Source organism: Triticum aestivum, chromosome 7B (assembly GCF_018294505.1).
Source record: "Triticum aestivum cultivar Chinese Spring chromosome 7B, IWGSC CS RefSeq v2.1, whole genome shotgun sequence".
In the NCBI taxonomy this organism is placed as follows: domain Eukaryota; kingdom Viridiplantae; phylum Streptophyta; class Magnoliopsida; order Poales; family Poaceae; genus Triticum; species Triticum aestivum.
The window spans coordinates 470,794,271-470,806,864 of record NC_057813.1 but is presented as its reverse complement, the minus strand read 5'-3'; positions in this window follow the sequence as shown (position 1 = coordinate 470,806,864).

Here is a 12,594-nt window from a genome sequence, read left to right as displayed (position 1 = left end):
GTTACAAAGTCCGAATACCTTCGGGAGTGTTCGGCGTCGCGAGTTTGGCCTTATATGCATCAGCTCCCAATCATGTCTTTGGTCAAATGTTGGGGTTGCCCGACTCCTGGGTTTTCCGCCTTACATTCCGTTCTTATCGGCTAAGGCGGCCAAAGGAGAACTACTGCGATTGTGCCATGGTTATTCTGGATGAGCACCTCAGTAGAGAAAGCCGAAAACTGACTGTCATGATATAGCGAGAGACTGTTCAACCACTCGAAGACTTATCGGAATCTTTAGGATTCCTCCGCATTAACGAAGGACCGTTTCCCGGTCATGTACACACGCGCCCGTATTCAAATGCACGCGAAGGTACCAGGGGCTACATAGTAGCCCCACCGTCAAACTCCTATGGCTAAGTGAAAGTGTTAAAGCTATATAGTCCGGTTGCCTAGTTCGACGTGCGATCACCTCCTTAATGGACCAAGACGTTGGATCAAGTGTGATTATGCATATTTTCGCGAACACCCCCGCATTGCATGCGCGGGGGCTGAAGCCAACGACTGCTAACTTTCAGATTACATTTATACATAAAACGGCCGCACAGGAGGCACAATAACACTTTGGGCAAAAAGTATAAACATAGCCTTCATAATTAAAATAGCATTGTTTTTACAATGAAATGATTTGTCACTCGAACATGACATTCTTCGAGCACTGAGCCTCTATTAAGCGAGCACCTTTTGTTACCTGCTCCAAGTAGTGCTCGGCCGGATCCTGGCCTCCCGCCGGATTCTGGGTCGCAATGATGGTGGCCTTCATATCTGTCCAATATGCTTTAACGCTGGCAAGAGCCATCCGTGCACCCTCTATGCACGTCGACCTCTTCATGGCATCGATCTGCGATACGGCACCAAGGAATTGTTGCACTAAACCAAAATAATTGTCCGGCTTAGGCCCGTTCGGCCATAGATGGTCTATTACAGACCGCATTGCAAGCCCAGACAGCTTATGAAGCTCAGCCACAGCAGCCATCCTCTCACTCAATGGCAATGGGCGCGTGGGAGCACTGAATTGCGACCAGAACAGCTTCTCCACTTCATTATCATTTTGATCCTCGAAAAACTTGGCCGCATCAGCCGTACTCTTCGCCAAATCCGCATACGCATCTGCAGGGCTCCAACATCGATCTAGGGGAGCATACTTCGGATCTAAAAACTTCATCCGCAATAAATAGGGGTTTCCAGCCGCGATTTCTCCGGCCTGGCGAAGCTCCTCCCGCGCATCCCTGATTTCGGACCGCGTCTCCTTGGCTGCATCAAGTGCCTTCTTCAGGTCAGCCGAATTAGCCTGATTCTCTTTTTCAAGGAGCTCATACCGGTCGGCGGCATTTTTCAGCTCCACAACCATCTCGGCTATTTTGTCTTCGCTTCGGCGATGAGCAGCCTATTCGGCTCTCAACTCTTCGGCCACCTTTAGGGCAGCCGCATTGCTAGCCCGGGCTTGTTCCTTGGCCAGGGCAAGTTATGCCCTCAGGGCTTCCACAGCAGCAGCACCGTCTGCAGTCCAAGCATATCACATTAATATTATGCTCCTTTCAATTTTTCCTATAAAAAATAAGGAAAGCAGAGCACATACCTTGTGACTCGTTAAGCCGCTCGTTCACAAGCGTGATGTCGGCATCAATAACTCCAATCTGCCTCCTCAGTTCGGCAACTTCAACGGACCGGTCGGCTGCCGGATCCTTAGACACCTGCGCATAAATACAACGCGATCATTACTTAACAATGTGATCCTCCGTTTGCCACCTAGGGCTGGCAACCAGAGTCTCAGGGGCTACTATCCATATGGAGCACACCTAGCGCGCGCGTCACAGTCAAAAATTATGTATTTCATTACATACCTCAAAGCCTCTGAGTAGGCTCGTAAAGGCTTCATCCAACCCGCTTGTGGCGGATGAAATCTTCTCAAGCACCATGCTCATTAATGAACGGTGCTCCTCCGAGAGAGCAGCTCGCTCCAGAAGGCCCGTCAGTGTGTCCGGCCGGACACCGAACTGTGTGTGACCCTTGTTATCGCCCCCCGTGGGAGATGAACGCTACGGGCTCAGGGCGGCCAAAGTATTAGCTTCTGGCTTCGGCAAATCTGGACTCCTCCGTGACGACACCTCGGGGTCGCCCGCCTCATGAGGCGGAAAGGTTGGTGGGGTCTCACTCTCCATCATCTCCTGAAGGAGATCCCTCGAAGACGAACTCTGTCGAGAAGAGCTGCTAGCCGGACTGCAAAGAATGGATCCTGGTTATTGTTCTCAAAGAAGGAAGCAGTACCCTCATATTTACGATTAACTTATAGCTTGGCTGAGGGCTAGCCCGTTGGCAGGCATGGCGCAGTGAGGATGCCCTTCGGGGCAGGGCCCCCTGGTGAAGCTTTCTTCCCTTGTTTGGGCACCTCCATCTCCAAGTCTTCGGAGGCGGCCCTCTTCTTCCTGCGAGGGGTGGAGGCCTTAGCTTCCCCTCCCCGACTATCCTCCTTTGGGGAGGTAGCAATTTCCACAGTTTGGATGTGCAATGTGTGAAGTTCTGCTTCTCTGTTCTTCCCTTCGTCTTTCCCTGAGGGCACTTTCCTTAGCACACGACCAAGCATCTTGGCTATGGTGGGGCTAGGCGAGCCTTCGGGAAGTGGCGCCGGACACCTGATTCTCTCCGCCTTGCTGAGCCACTCCTGGCCAGGGAGGATTTTCAGAATAATGTTATGATAAAAACAAACAAAGTGTTCAGTTTCTGGGTTGCTTACTTGGGTATTTGGGCGGTTGCAGCTCAGGCCCGCATCCTCGGTGGTGTCCGGACACTTTACTTGTGGTCCGAAGAATAACTTACACATCCCTTCGAGTGTGAGACCGAAGAAGTGCTGAATAGTCCATGGACCTTCCGGATTGAACTCCCACATCCGGAGAGGCCAGCGTTTGCACGGCAAGATCCTTCGGACTAGCATTACCTGAATTACGCTTACAAGGCTGATGTCCCTCTCAAGAAGCTCCCGTATGCGGCTCTGCAACGTTGGTACATCATTAGCAGGCCCCCAATCCCGTCCTACGTTGGCCCATGACGCCAGTTGAGGCAGAGGGCCAGAACGGAAGTCAGGGGCAGCCACTCACTTTGTGCCTCTGGGAGCCGTGATGTAAAACCACCTCTACTGCCATAGATCGAACACCTCCGGGAAGGAACCCTCTGGCCATGGGGCATCGATGTTCCTGCTTATTACAGCACCTCCGCACTCCGCGTGTCGCCCCTCAATCATCTTCGGCTTCACATTGAAGGTCTTGAGCCATAAGCCGAAGTGCGGGATGACGTGGAGAAAAGCTTCGCACACAACAATGAATGACGAGATATGAAGGATGGCGTCCGGAGCTAGATCATGAAAATCTAGCCCGTAGTAGAACATGAGCCCTCTCAGGAAGGGATCAAGAGTGAAGCCTAAGCCGCAGAGGAAGTGAGAAACAAATACGACGCTCTCATTGGGCTCGGGAGTAGGGATGATCTGCCTTGGAGCGGGGAGCCTGTGCCTAATGTCGGCGGTTAGGTATCCGACCTCCCTAAGCTTCGCGATATCCTCCTCTGTGACAGAGGAAGCCAGCCACCGACCTTGAAGGTTGGGTTCGGACATGCTTGAAGATCCGGAGGGCTTAAGCTTGGGCCTCGGGTGTTGGAACTCGAGATGCGAAAAGGCGCAAGTGTGGTAGAAAAGAGGGGTAGGCCTTGGCCCCCCTATAAAGGGGGTGAATATCAAGCGTCCTCAGCACAAGCGCTTGGGGCTTACCTAAAAACACGGAGTCATACCAACAGTCGTCGTGGGGTTGAGCACGCCCGTATCGATGGCAGATCCCGCGATAAGGGGAACACGATCTCTGCTTTGGCAGGGCGTGCCAATAAAACCGCCTCGCAACGCGTATCGAGGCAGGCCAAGAAAAAACGGTTCGTATTGGACCAAACTATGGCGTAAGAGCACACCATGCAAAAATTACCAGCAGATCAGATTTATGAAGTGTTATGCTCTCTATGGAGGTGTGCGGAAATTATCTCGCAAAGCTGGACACAATCCGTAAATCTGCTTTGGAGTATTCGGAGATGGAACCTGCCTTGCAATGCCGAAGACAATCTACATGCCGGACTCATCGTCATTGAAGCCTGGTTCAGGGGCTACTGAGGGAGTCCTGGATTAGGGGGTATCTGGACAGCCGGACTATATACTTTGGTCGGACTATTGGACCATGAAGATACAAGAGACTTCGTCCCGTGTCCAGATGGGACTCTCCTTTGTGTGGAAGACAAGCTTGGCGATCCAGATATTATATTTCCTTCTTTGTAACCGACTCTGTGTAAACCCTAGCCCCCTCCGGTGTCTATATAAACCGGAGGGTTTAGTCCTTAGAGACACAATCATAATCATCATAGGCTAGCTTCTAGGGTTTAGCCTCTACGATCTCGTGGTAGATCAACTCTTGTAATACTCATATCATCAAGATCAATCAAGCAGAAAGTAGGGTTTTACCTCCATCGAGAGGGCCCGAACCTGGGTAAAACATCGTGTCCCTTGCCTCCTGTTACCATTAGCCTTAGACGCACAGATCGGAACCCCCTACCCGAGATCCGCCGGTTTTGACAACGACACCGGGCGCGCCTTCCTATGCGATGGGTGACAGTGCCGCGTCCGGGGATGCGAGGCTCGGCGCGGCATCCTCGAGCGATGCTCCTTCACGAGACTCCTATCCCAACTGCAGCTTCTTCGTCTTGGGGGCGACCTCAGGAGGGAGGGCGCCGTCTTCGTCTTTAGGGTTCTCGACCGCTGCAGCCTGGAAGGCACGCTCGAGGGAGCACACCGCATCCTTCTCTTGGCATGCGACCGTGATGACGCCGCCACTTCCTGGCATCTTGAGGACATTGTAGCCGTGGTGTGTAGCTGCCATGAACTTGGCCAGTGCTGGGTACCCTAGGATGGCGTTGTAGGACAGGCGGATCTCGACGACATCAAAGTCGATGAGCTTAGTGTGGTAGTTGTTGCGCTCACCGAAGGTGACAGGGAGGCGAACCTGCCCTATCGGGTGTGTAGAACCGTTGGTCACTCCTGAAAATGGCTTGGTCGGGTGAAGCTGGCAGTATGGCACTTGGAGCCTGTCGAATGTCTGAACAGACAGAACATTGAGCCCTGCTCCGCCATCAATGAGAGTCTTGGTGACGACCACATTGCTGATGACGGGGGAGCAGAGCATGGGGAGCGCGCCAGCGGTGGCCACGCACTTGAGCTAGTCTGAGGAGTTGAAGGTGATGGCGCACTTGGACTACCTAAGAGGGCGAGTTGCTTCGGGCTTAGGGAGCGCTGCATTCACCTCTTGCGCGAACTGCTTGAAGATGCGGTGGGAAGCTGGGGCTTGTGAGCCACCCAAGATGCAGGCGATGGCTCGAGGCTCCTGGAAGCCCCCAGCCCCCTCGTCCTGGTGGTGATCCTCGTTCCTTCTTGGAGGTGGAGGCAGAGGAGGCAGAGCTGCGTTGCCCCGAGGGCGCTCCTCATGAGGCTGCTCCCTCTAGGCGCCCTCGCGAGGCTGGCCCTGCCAGCGATCCTCACGAGGCTGGTCGCGCCACTCCTGACGATGGTCACGTTCGTCCCAACGTCCTCCGCCTCGACCACCTCCACGACCGTAGCCTCGATCGTTGCGCTTGGAGCGTCGACCGAGGCGCCCGTCGCGGTGGGCCCTAAGCTCCTGGCAGTCATTGATGTTGTGGCTGTGAACATTGTGGAAGACGCAGAACGGCCTTTTGCTCTTGGATGACTTGTGGTGGTCGCAGCCGCGCTTTGTCTCTGGTTTGGCCGCAAGCACGGCTGGCCCCTTGCGCTTCACGTCCTTGGTCTTGGTCTTCTTGTCTTCTGGATCAGCATCGGGGAGCTCGAGGAGGGAAAGGCGTCCCTCCTCAGCCCTTGCGCACTTGTTTGCCATGTTGAACATCTCCAAAGCGATGTAGAGATCCTGGTGGATGGCGAGCTCCTCCTTCATCTTGACGTCGCGGACGCCATCAGTGAATGCTGAAATGATGGCCTCGTCCGACACCTTGGGGATCTTGAGGCGAACGTTGTTGAAGCGCTGGATATACTTCTGCAGGGTTTCTCCAGGTTGCTGCTTGATGCGACACAGGTCACACGCAGCTGGCGGACGGTCGCGAGTGCCCTGGAAGTTGGCGATAAAGCGACTGCGCATCTCCTCCTAGGAAGAAACCAACCACTCGGTCTGGTTCAAGAGCCAAGAACATGTGCCATCCTTGAGGGCCATCGGGGACCAGTTTGCCATGATCTTCTCGTCGCCGCTGGCCGCCTTGATGCTCAGCTCGTAGAGCTGCAGGAACTCGGTGGGGTCGGCGGTGCCGTCGTAGCGTGGAGGCAGGTCAGGTTTGAATTTGCTTGGCCAGACGATGTTGCGGAGCTCCGGAGTGAACGCGCGGCATCCTGCCGTGGCCACCGGAGGTCTTTAAGGGGGCGTAATCTGGTCTTGGTGCACGCGCACCACCACCTCCTGTGGCAGTACGCGGGCCTGGTGATGGGGTCTGGAAGCACGCGCGCTTCTCCCTGGGGTCGCTGCACCACCTGGGAGCTCACGTCCTCCCGAGCTGGCGCAGAACGCGGCGGGTCACATCGTGGAGCCACATGCCTTGGCTCGACGATGACGCCCTGGGCCGGAGGTGGTGGAGGAGCCTCATGCACCACGTCGCCCGCTGCAAGCGGTTGCTGAGGCAGCGAGCGAGCTGACTCGGCGGAGCCCCCGTGCGCGACACTGACGAGCTCAACGATCCGCTCGAGCCACTCCTCGTAGAGGTCACCAACCGGGCGGTAGCGAAGGAGCTCCCGCACCATGAGCAGAGCGGCCGGCGCATCTGCCTGGCCGTGACGCGCGTGGGATTGTGGGATATCGGGTTCTGGCAAAACCCTTAAGGTTCGAACTCTGGGGTGCGCGCGAAGATCTTCCCCCTACCGATCCACGTCTGAACGCCTCGCTAAGAATCTAAGCTAAACGATGAACAACACGAGGGACACAAGATTTATACTGGTTTGGGCCACCGTTGTGGTGTAATACCCTACTCCAGTGTGTGGTGTGGTGGATTGCCTCAGGGGCTGATGATGAACAGTACAAGGGAAGAACAGCCTCGCGAGAGGTGTTCTTGTGGTGCTGGTTTTGCTTGTGGAGGATTCGATCAGCTCTCTGTCAGATGCCCCTCTACTGTGGTAGCTAGCCCTATTTATAGAGGCCCTGGGCCTCTTCCCAAATATTGCGCGGGAAGGGCGACAACAACGGCCATTTTGAAGGGGAACATCTGGTACAAGTTATCCTGACTAAAGTTGGCCTTCGGCTGCCAAAAGCACTAGCGATGACGCCGTCTTGGGCTCCAAAGTGACCTCCGTCCTGCCGCTCTGCCGGTCTTGGTCTCGTTGCACCAAAACGGTAACCTTTGCTTGATGCCTCGGTACTTCAGGCCTGTGCTTGCCCCCTTTGCACCAAATAGGAAACAAGGACACTGCGCAGGCTGGCGCCCGCCTGGCGCCCGCCTGGTCTCGATCGTCATGGCTTGCGTCACGAGCACCTCGCGAGGTACCCCTGCCTTGATCTCTCCGCCTCCTCGCGAGCCTGCCTAGTGAGGCCCCTCCTGAGGAAGCCTTGCATCATCCGCCCCGCGAGGCTTGGCCCCTCGCAAGGGTCTTGAGCTTGAGTTGAGGAAGATGGGCCATACTGGGCCATCACTTGAGCCACGCCGCAGGCTGCAGGCAGGAAAGTCTGGGGACCCCCATTCCCAGAACACCGACAGTAGCCCCCGGGCCCAAGGCACGCTCGGACTTGGCTTAGCAGAGAAGCGAAGGGGCAAGTGCGGAGCGCCACGGGCCCCAACAGCCTGCGGCCTTGGGCACCACGTGGAGGTTGATTGGACGTGGGCGTCTCCGCTTCCCCACGCTGCCTCGGCAACCGCCCGACTTGACAAGTCCCTGCATGCAAAAATGAGTCATGATTACCTGCGATCGTGGAGGCTGACGGTTGGCCTCCTCTGGGCTATAAATGCGAGGGGGCCGCAAGCCCCCGCAGTCCATCTCTTCCTGCTCCGCTCCTTCTTCCTTGCTCCTCCCCCATCCGCTTGCTGTGCCCCATGGTGCCTACGAAGAGGTTCTCGGCCGTAGAGAAGGGGAAGGCTCGCCAGGAAGGGCCTGGCTCTCCTCCGCCCATGCGCGGCCGAGGTCGTCCCCACAAGCACCCCCCGACTCCCGCTGTGGCCGCTCGTGGTCGCGGCGGAGGTCCTTTGCATGGTGAAGGTTGCTTGATTGGTGGGGGAAGACATGTCGTGGCTGCGCGGCCTCCCCGCCCGCGCTTTCACTCGGCAGAATTGCTGCCGGAGCTTGTTGTTTGGTCGGCGGATCCGGCCGGCAACTGGCTTCAGCTTCCCCGCTTCTTCGCCGGTGAACTGCCGGCCAGTGCCTCTGGTGGGCTCTGGCTTTAGGCGGACGACTGTTGCAGTAGAGCCTCCTGGGTTGCGGTGGAGGTCTCCATCGCCGGAAACGTGGCCTTGGCCCGCGGCTGGCAAACGTTTGCCCACGCGCGTGGCCTGGGCCGGCGGTGCACCCTGCATTTCAAGTTTGACGGTGACGCCACCCTCTATGTGAGGGTGTTCAGAGAGGATGGACACCGTGTCGGGTGCTGCCCTGAAGATGATGACAGCGACTGGGTGCTTAGCCTCGCCGACGGCCGTGACGAAGACGAAGGCGGGCCCGTGCCTGGTGGCGTCCGCAGCTCGCGAAGCTTCAGCGGTTACCCCTCTGATGACAGCTCCTCCAACGGTGGCCATGATCAACCACCGCGCCGCCGTGCCCGCTTCGAGGGGGGTAGCGGGTCATCCCACCGTCGCACCTCGGTGAAGCGTGAGGAGGGGTCTGATTGAGCTCCAAAGGGTGGTGCGAATCCCCCTCCACGAGCCGTTGCCGGGCAAGCCGCGTTCATTTTGTTTTTCTCCTTTTCCTGCATAGAGAGAGAGAGAAAGAGAGAGAGAGAAGTATGGAGCCCTGTGGGGGCGTGTTGGACTATTGCCTTTAACTATTATGCTATTTCCATTATTCCCATGCCGTGTTATGGTATTGCGTGCTCATGCGTAGGAACAACTTAGCTCGGGAGGACTCGCTGCAGTCTTCTCCTCGCAAGGCTCCTGCCTGAGGCCTCGTCGAGCATCTTGAGGCCTGCAAAAGTGAGCCGGAGGGATAGCTTTCAAACCCTAGTCGTGAGAGTGACCGGCTCAGGTCTTGTATTCGTGTCGTGATGCGCGTGGGGCATGGACCGGGAGGGGTTCTCCCGCTGTGAACTCGAGTAAGGAAGCCTCACTAAATTAGGTTAGAAAATACTCGTGAGGGCGCCCGCACAGCCCCCTCGCGAGGCTTGCGAAAGAGAAGACGAGTTGGGCGAGCAACAAAGGCAGAGAATCACGGGCCCGGGACGGCAAACAACACTAAAAGCAACTCCAATAAAGTTTCGAACAAGGGTGAACAAGCCAACTGCAGAAAGCAAATGAAAAGCCGCGTCCGGCACCTAATCTAGTCTTCGACGTCTTCTCACTAGTGCGGAGCTAAGTGCTGCCACTGGGCATGGGCGGCAGCCCCGAGGCCCGAGGGCGGCACTCCGGAGACTCCGGGGCATGTACAGCCCCAACTCATTATTATGTGAGAGTGCCACGGGCGGCAAACTTTACAGGCATTGGCCTTCTTCACAGGCACCGGGCCTTTTCTTGGGGCGATGAGCTTCACAGGCACTGGACTTCTTCTCAGGCACCGGGCCTTTTCTTGGGACGATGAGCTTCACAGGCGCTGGGCCTTCTTTACAGGCACTGGGCCTTACTTCAAGGGTAAAATCTCCAGAGGTGCTAAATGTTCCACGCGTTCGGGGTGGGCACCCCCTCCTGGGTCTCCAAGCGCGCGGCACCAGGTCTGGAAACATGAACAACCTTGAACAGGCCCTCCCACATGGGCGAGAGCTTGTGCAGTCCTTCCCTAGAGAGCACCCGCCTGAGCACGAGGTCACCTACCTCGAGAGTCCTGGGGCGGATGTTGCAGCAATGGTACCGCCGCAGTGCCTGCTGGTATCTTGCTGCTCGAAGCGCGGCCTCCCGTTAGTGTTCCTCCCCGAGAACGAGATCCATCCCCCGCACGGCGTCCTGCTGCGCTTCATCAAACGCCAGGACCCGCGGGGGGCGACGCCTGACCTTGTGAGGGAGGACCGCCTCTGCTCCGCAGACGAGGAAGAACGGGGTTTCGCCGGTTGACTTGGTAGCGGTTGTGCGGATGGACCACAGCACGGACTGGAGCTCGTCGTACCAGCCCCTGCCGCAGGCCCCCAGCTTCTTCTTGAAGGTCCTGGTTTTGAGGCCTTTCAGGACCTCTGCGTTGGCACGTTCAGCCTGGCTGTTGCTCCGAGGGTGTGCCACTGAAGTGTAGCATATCTGCGTTCCAAGGTTAGCACAATATGTTTTGAAGAGATTGTTGGTGAACTGCGAACCGTTGTCGGTGATGATGCGATTAGGCACCCCGAACCGACTCATGAGGCCCTTGATAAACTTGACTGCTGAACCAGCTGGGATGGTGCGGACAGCTTCTTCCTCTGCCCACTTGGTGAACTTGTCAATGGCGACGTAGATGTAGCGATATCCCTCTAGAGCCCGGGGAAACGGGCCCAAAATGTCCAGCCCCCAAACCACAAACGGCCATGAGAGTGGGATGGTCTGCAGGCCCTGAGTCGGCTGATGAATCTGCTTGGCGTGGAACTGACAGGCTTCACAAGCCTTCACCAGCTCAATTGCGTCGTTGCGTGCTGTAGGCCAATAGAACCCACTGCGAAACGCCTTGCCGACGAGGGTCCGTGATGACGAGTGGTGCCCGCAGTCTCCATCGTGAATGTCTGCCAGCAGCTCTTTCCCCTGCTCCCTAGAGATGCAACATAGGGAAACATCATTTGGCCGCTCCGGGTAGAGCTCTCCGTCTTGGACGCAGTAGGCCGTGGCCTGCCGCGCCACGCATTCCGCGTCCTCCTCCTTCTCTGGCAGAGTCCCTTGCATCAGGTAATCCTTGAGTTCCGTAGTCCAACATCCCTCCTGAGGCTCCAGCGCCAGGAGCAAGCATGATCCTGAGGTCGGGCCATGATATGTCTCCGTCGTATCTATAATTTTTGATTGTTCCATGCCATTATTATTCACTTTCATATACTTTTTGGCAACTTTTTATACTATTTTTGGGACTAACATATTGATCCAGTGCCCAGTGTCAGTTCCTGTCTGTTGCATGTTTTTTGTTTCGCAGAAACCCAATATCAAACAGAGTCCAAACGGGATAAAAATGAACGGAGATTTTTTTTGGAATATTTATGATTTTCCAGAAGTAAAATCAACGTGAAACGGTATCCGAGGTGGTCACGAGGTAGGGGGGCGCGCCCTACCCCCCAGGCGCGCCCCTGACCCTCGTGGTCCACCCGTAAGGCGGTTGATGCTCTCCTTCTGGTGCAAGAAAGCTAATTTTACAAGGAAGATCTGAGCGAAAGATTCACCCCAATCGGAGTTACGGATCTCCGGATATAAAAGAAACGGTGAAGGGGTTGAATCTGGGAACACAGAGAACGCAGAAACAGAGAGATAGATCCAATCTTGGAGGGGCTCTCGCCCCTCCCAAGCCATGGGAGCCAAGGACCAGAGGGGAAACCCTTCTCCCATCTAGGGAGAAGGTCAAGGAAGAAGAAGAAGAAGGGGGTCCCTCTTTCCCTTGCTTCCGGTGGCGCCGGAACGCCGCCGGGGGTCCATCATCATCACCGCGATCTTCACCAACACCGCCGCCATCTTCACCAACATCTCCACCAACTCTTCCCCCCTCTATGCAGCGGTGTTACCTCTCTCTTACCCGTTGTAATCTCTACTTAAACATGGTGTTCAACACTATATATTACTTCCCAATGATGTATGGCTATCCTATGATGTTTGAGTAGATCTGTTTTGTCCTAATGGCTATTTGATGATTGTGATTGGTTTGAGTTGTATGTTTTATTATTGGTGCTGTCCTATGGTGCCCTCCGTGTCGCGCAAGCGCGAGGGATTCCCGCTGTAGGGTGTTGCAATACGTTCATGATTCTCTTATAGTGGGTTGGTGAGTGACTGAAACACAAACCCGAGTAAGTAGGTTGTTTGCGTATGGGATAAAGGGGACTTGATGCTTTAATGCTATGGTTGGGTTTTACCTTAATGAATCTTTAGTAGTTGCGGATGCTTGCTAGAGTTCCAATCATAAGTGCATATGATCCAAGTAGAGAAAGTATGTTAGCTTATGCCTCTCCCTCAAATAGAATTGCAATAGTGATCACCGGTTTAGTTATCGATTGCCTAGGGACAAATAACTTTCTTGTTGACAACAAGCTCTTTACTTTTACTAATTTAGTTTTGTCTTTATCTAAACAGCCCCTAGTTTATATTTACGTGTTCTTTACTTTCTTGCAAGCCTATCCTATCACACCTACAAAGTACTTCTAGTTTCATACTTGTTCTAGGTAAAGCAAACGTCAAGCATGCG